The following is a 6,643-nucleotide window of genomic DNA, read 5'->3' on the forward strand; positions in this document are numbered from 1 at the left end:
GCCGCCACGGCAGCCTCAGCCGCCTACCTGGCTCTCCCAGCCCCGGGCCCCAAGTCCTCTCCACCCGGGAACTGGGCGGGCTGCAGCCACAGCTGCCAGGGGGATGGGAATGGGAGCCGCGAAACTAGCCCTTCCCCCATTCCGGACGCCTGGCACACATTGTTCAGACACCTCATTCTTTCCTTCCTTCCTCCGAGCGAGCTCCCTACTGAGAAAATGTTGTAAATGATTTCACCAGATCTACCGGATGAGATTCGGGGGTTCTTGATTCCTGATGACCTTGGCAAGCTCTCCTCCTCGTTCTTTGATTTTGGAACTCTCACCGGGTCCATACACTGTTAAGACCTGGGATTACTATGATAAGGATACATGGCAGCCTGCAAGGAGCTTACAGTCAACTGTCAGGGGTTTCAAGCGGTGCCTGAGCATTTTGACTAGTGCTCCTGTGTCCTGAAATACAGAGAATGACGATGGAGACCCAAGCCCCTTGCTGTGGAATCCGTTCCCACTCTTGGCGACCCCATGTGTTGCAGATTACTGGGCTCCAAAGGCTTCTCTTGGCTGAAATCCTCCTGAAGGCAGATTGCCAGTCCATTCCTCAGAGTTGCTAGGTGCGTTCAAACCATCAACCTTCAGCTGATTAGCAGAGCACACACTGTTCGCATCACTGAGACCAAACCCACTGCCCTGGAACTGCTTCTGACCCACTTTTCTATAGGATGGAGTAGAATTGCTTCTTTGGGTTTCTGAGACAACCTCATTTTTCTCCTTCTGAGCCTCTGTTGGGTTTGAACCTCTGACCTTCCAGCCTAACACTTAACCCTCTGTGCCACCAGGGATCCTTCCTGAGAGACCAGAAGGCACCAACTCACTACCATCGAGTCAATTCTGACTCATAGTCACCCTATAGGGCAGAGTAGATCACCGCTTTGAGTTTCCAAGACTAAATGGTGGGAGGAAAAAGCTTCATCTTTCTCCTTTGAAGCAGCACCTGGTGGGGTTCAACCTACTGACCTTGTGGTTAGCAACCTAACACTTAACTCAGTATGCCACCAGGGCTTCTTGAGAGACCTAAAAGGAGCAAACCACACTTCTACAGATAATAGTACCTTTGCTCTATCCTGGGGGATACAGACATGGAATTGACCGTTATTGCCCTCAGGAAGCTTACAGTCTAGTGAATGTACACTCAGTATATATATAATATATACTGTGACAGAGTATATATATAATATTATATATAGAGAGTGACAGAGGTCCTGTAACCAAACAAGACTCATATATATATATATATATTCAGTGTGTGCATGTATATATTATATATATAAAGAGGGGGAATGCTCAAATGGCCCAAATAGGTATTTGGTTAACCAAATGGTGGTGGTCCTATGGGAGAAAGAACTGGCAGTCTGCTTCCATAAAGATTACAGCCCATAAAACCCTATGGGTCAGTTCTACTTTGTCACCTGGGAACACTGAGTTGAGTAGACTTGCAGGCCCTAACAACAACACACACACAAGGGGGTTTCAAAAGTTGGTGGAGAAATTCCATTTTCTTTTCATTCCATTTCTCTACCAACAGTTTTTGAGCTTCCCCATACATATCCTGCTGCGTGCAGCTCATTAGCCATGGGTTTCTAGTCGCTCCTAGGTTCAAGAGAGACCAGTATGTGTTGAGATAGACGGAAAATGCTATGAAAGTGCCAGAGAATGAAGTAGAACTCAGAATTTAGGATTGCTTGGAAAACTTTCCAGAGAAGGTAGTCTTGAAAAATAGGTAGGATTGGGGTGTAGGAAATGTAATAGTGAGTCATGGGCATGGGAAGGATGGAAATGCCAGTGTTATTAAAGGCCCAGACTCTGAATGTGAGGTCCTTACTTGGGAAACAATCAAGTAGTGCGGTGTTTAATTTCCTGGCTGTTAACTGAAAGGTCAGCGGTTCAAACCCACCAGCCTTCTGAAGGAGAAAGCTGTGTCTATCTGTGTCCATAAAGATACAGCTCTGGAAACCCTTTGGGGACATTCCGCTCTGCCCCATGGGCTCTATATTCGTCGGGATCAACAGCAGTGGGTTGGGTTTGGTTTTGGGGGGGTCTGGAGCCCATGTGTGCAGCAGTCTGAAAGGCCCAGAGGAAGGTGACAGGACCCTTACACTTTGCCAACGGACCTTATCTTTAGATGGAGAGCCTTTCTGAAGGAGAATTGAAACAGGGTTCTTGCTCCGAAGGATGCTTTTGGCCAAGTGTGTAGACAAGCCAGTGTTTGAAGGCAGGGAAGCCAGTTAGGTGCTTCTAGCTGTTCTGAGGGGACAGGGATAGACTGGCACTCACCCCGAAGCACCTGCCTAGAACCAGCTCACCTGGGCGTTGACGAGGTACTGGGCAGTGATCCGAGTTCAGCAGAAATCCACCCTTTGACACAATGTTCCCAGTTCTACTCCAAGCCAGAGTCTAAAGACGGCAGCATTGTGGCTTTCCCTGTATTTACCGTCCAAGCTTCATTCCCACCTTCCCGAGGAGCCCTCGGTCTGTAGCCAAGGCTCTACCTCGTTGCAGGCTGGCTTTCCTCATTCCGGTCCCTCAGGTTACGCTCCTGGATATATATATCCTGGAGATTATATATATATATATATATACACACACACACACACACATATACATATATATACACACTTTGTTTGTTTTTTCTTAACACACTGCCCTGTCATGTTTTGAAGAAATGGTGAACAATGCCTCCTTTGTTGACCTGCAACCTGGGCCAGTGGGGTAGGAATTTTCTTAGTTGAAACAGATGGAAAAGTAGTGATGACAGAAAATTGTCTCTTGCATTTGAAAAGGCGGGGGAGGGGTGGGGAGAAGTGGGTTTTCCTGTGTGTGAGAAATCCTCCTGGTAATTAGCCTGTGAAGCAACCCCCCCCTCCTTCTACATACCCCCAAATAAATTTTGCAAGCTTCTTAAAATGTTCCTCCTCAAGGACTGACTTTAACAAACAACAACAAAAAAACTGCACAAATGCTCTGACCCAGATTCTCCCAAAGAGCTAAACCTTTCCCAGGAAAGCACGTTAACCCTTTCCACGCTCCCCCACATCTAGTAGAGCGGGTAGTTTCTTCCACCAAGCTCTGCGATGACTTTGACTACTGTCTGCTTAATTAGCCAGCCCCATATGGTAGTTTAGGAGCCATGACTAGCTCGGCCCCCTGGAGGTGCGTGGAGAATGCTTGTTGAATGTATTTCAGCCAGGGGCTCACTAAAGCAGCTTCATAGATCAAATAGTTAATTAGCAACTTCTCCGTTGCCACCTGAGGCGTACTTAGATGGAAAAAATGAGTAAATAACTTTTTAAAAAAAGAGTTAGTTTTAGGTAGAGTGACAGAGAGGTCCTGTAACCAAACAAGACTCATATTGGTGTCTGTCTGAGCCAGGGAAAAAAGATATATGAAATCTCCAGCCTAGAAACAGGTTTCCTGCAAAGGTGTTGACGGCATCTTATTCCGGTGTCCTTCCACCGGGCAGTGCACACAGGTCCAAGCTAACATTTTCCCCACCCACCCTCCAGTGGAGAAGTAAGCCTAGGGAAAGACTTAGGAGATTGGAACTCTCCTGAAGGGTCTGCAGGAGTCGGAAGGGACTCGTAGCAGTGGGCTTTTAGACAGAAACTGTCTTTCTTTTTCTGTCATCCTACTCCCAAAGCAGAGAGAGAATGGAACCCTGCCTCGGCTTTGATCCCACCGTGAGAGCCGCACACACTACAAAGCTATAGCATGCCCAGTAAATACAGCCGGGGTTCCTGGTCCCCCCCAACCCCCCTCACCCCCACCACACACACCCCACCAATGAAGGGTGATTTTCCTCATCTTATTGCATCACCTGTTTGCTTTTGAACCATAAAACAAATGGCTGCATTTCTGGTGAGACTCCCCTTTGTCCCCAAGGCATATGAATGATTTGTGGGTTTGATTTAAAGCTACAGCAAGGAGAGAGCAAGAGGAGAGGGGGGGGGGAAGGTATTTTGCCTGAGGACTCAGAAGTTCCCCTCCACCCCCACCCCCTTTTCCTCCGCTTGACTGACTTTCTCACACTCAGATTGCCTGTGGCCTGCCAGAGCCCGGTAGCTGCCCTGCCAAGAGCAGTCCTGGGAGGGCTATTGAAAGACTTGGAGGGAGCACACACAGGGTGGATTTTCTCCGCCTCCCCTCTGTACCTGCTCTGCACCTGTACAGGGAGCAGTCCCACACATATCACCTGATCGCTGCCCTTTCAGAGACCGTGAGAAAATAAAGTCCAAGGTCGAAGAGGCATGTTTGTCAGTGTCTGCAGGGCTGCAGCCAGCTCCCAGTGGGCGGGCCACGGGCCCAGAAACAGCACATGCCAGGTCGGTGCGTGCGCGTGCCGGGTGGGAAGCCAGGTCTACCTTTCCAATGACCGCCTCTGCTTCTGGCATCTGCCTACTGGTACCTTCTTGGTCCTTTGCTACACGCATGGCCTTCTGGGTAAGAGTTGGTACAGCTCATCCCAGTGCAACTCCTAGCTGGGGTATCTTCACAAACCTGTCGTTCAGTAACTGCCGCACATGGTTTTCTGGACTGTAATCTTTACAGAAGCAGATTGACAGGCCTTTCTTCCGCCATGCTGCTAGGAGGGTTTGACCTGTCAGTCTTTTGGTGAATAGTTTAGCACAAACATTTTGTACCACCTAGAGAGCTGATAAAGCCCCTGAAACTTAATTCAAAATTGTGCACCTGCATGCACGTTCTGCAGGGGCTGAATACATATTTTTCGAGTGAATGAACAAATGCATTTTATTTCTTTGTCCCAAGAGGAGAGAGGAGACTCGTAGCTTTTATCGGAATCTCAAAGCCAAAAAAGTTGGAGGAATGCTGGTCAGACCATCTCGTACAGAATGGGTACTGTAAGCCCCACAGAGGGGATGGGACTTACTCAAAGATCCACAGCAACACAAGGCTGAGCCAGGACCAGAGGCTGACCCAAACTGCCTGCTCTTGGTTCCTGGGTGAATTCAGGGTGAGGACGATAAGATTCATCGGTGCCAACCAATCCTGGATTGAAATAGACATATTGATAAGAAAATTAAGACTTTTATAACTTTAAAAAATACTCAGAGGCATTTGAGCGACTCGGCACCCAGTTTTTGGATGGGGAAGGAGCTTGCCAAGAGGAGACAGGAATCCCGGGAACCCGGTTGCCCCCAAAGCCACTAGAGACAGCTGCAATTCTGCATTCCATATTTGATTTTTTTAAAGGCGTGCGGGGAGTTGCTACTAATGAACAGAACACCTCGTTGGTCCCTGGCCAAGCTGGGACTGGGAACTGTAAACTGTAAATGTTTTCTGTCAGGATGGAAAACAAGCTTTCAGCGTTGACTTAAAACGTGTCCGCAGTACTTTCGGCCACATGTCCCCACCAGCTCCCCCGCCCTGCGGAACACTTGACTGGAGCCAGTGACACTAGGGAATGCGCGCTTTCCTCATGGGCTCTGAGAGAGAACAAGAAAGCCTTCCCCGTGGGGTGGGGGCAGGGTGCCCTGGAAAGACTTAGCTCACCCATTGGGCCTGGCCAGGGCTGCAGGGAAGGCTCTCAGAGAGTGTTTACCAAGCGAACCTGGGAGCAGGCCGGCAGAGTGGGGTAAACCTGCGAGCCCCAGGAAAGCGTGTCAGGTCACAGCTTGCACCCCTGTGCTGCGAAACCTCAGAGAGGCTCCAGGGCAGATGAAGCATGTGGGGGCAGGCCCTGAGGCGGCAAGAAGGCTCAGGAATGTGGGGCAGAGTCTAGCCTTTCAGATCCAGGCCATGCATTTGTTTGGCTTGCTAATTGCTGCTCAAATTTGACCAAATCAGACCAAGTTTCTCCAAAAAAATTTTTGTTTTAAAGGAATAAAAACAAACCCTTAGCTAGTCAGGAAAAAACAAACACATACATACATACACACATACATACATACATACATATATATATATGAGTAAAATGTAAGAATATGGGATAAATGCATAAAACTGAGTATATGTGCACACGTATGTTCACATGCATGTGCACAGGCACACATATGCCGGAAATGTGCACCCCAAAACATTTGCCAACGCGATGGCCCCACATTATAGATTCAGCAGCGTTGATTACATTTTCCATGTGCCATCCTGACTGGTGGGGCAGTAGTAGTGAAAAGCCTTTGGTCAGCTGTTTGAACCCACCGGCCACTCCATGGGAGGAAACAGGCCACACAGAATCAACTGCCTGCCTCTTGGTCAACCAAACCAAATTAAACCAAGCCTCATGCCACCCCTTATTGGCCACCGTTTTGAATGGTTTCCCTTATTTCTGCTGTACATGGCAATCTACAGGAGAAAATGATGCAGTTTCTGGAACTGCGCGCCATTGATAAGCTTTCGTTTTAGGACCAGAGAAAGCTTGACATTTGGGATTCAGTGAAGCTGTCCAACTGCTGGTCAACCTCACATTTTTTTTTTTTTTTTCCGCGCAAGCTCCGTTTTATTAAGTGGGATTTTGCAGTGGAACTGGGGCACTTAAAAAACTTGACTGCCTGGGCCCGGGGCGGCTCCCTGGCCCCTCCCCGCCAAGATCTCTGAGACAACAGCTGGGTATCAAATGACTTTAGACTTTATC

The sequence above is a fragment of the Echinops telfairi genome, unplaced genomic scaffold, assembly GCF_000313985.2.
Source record: "Echinops telfairi isolate 266 unplaced genomic scaffold, ASM31398v2 ScPeMD7_17;HRSCAF=63, whole genome shotgun sequence".
Classification (NCBI taxonomy): domain Eukaryota; kingdom Metazoa; phylum Chordata; class Mammalia; order Afrosoricida; family Tenrecidae; genus Echinops; species Echinops telfairi.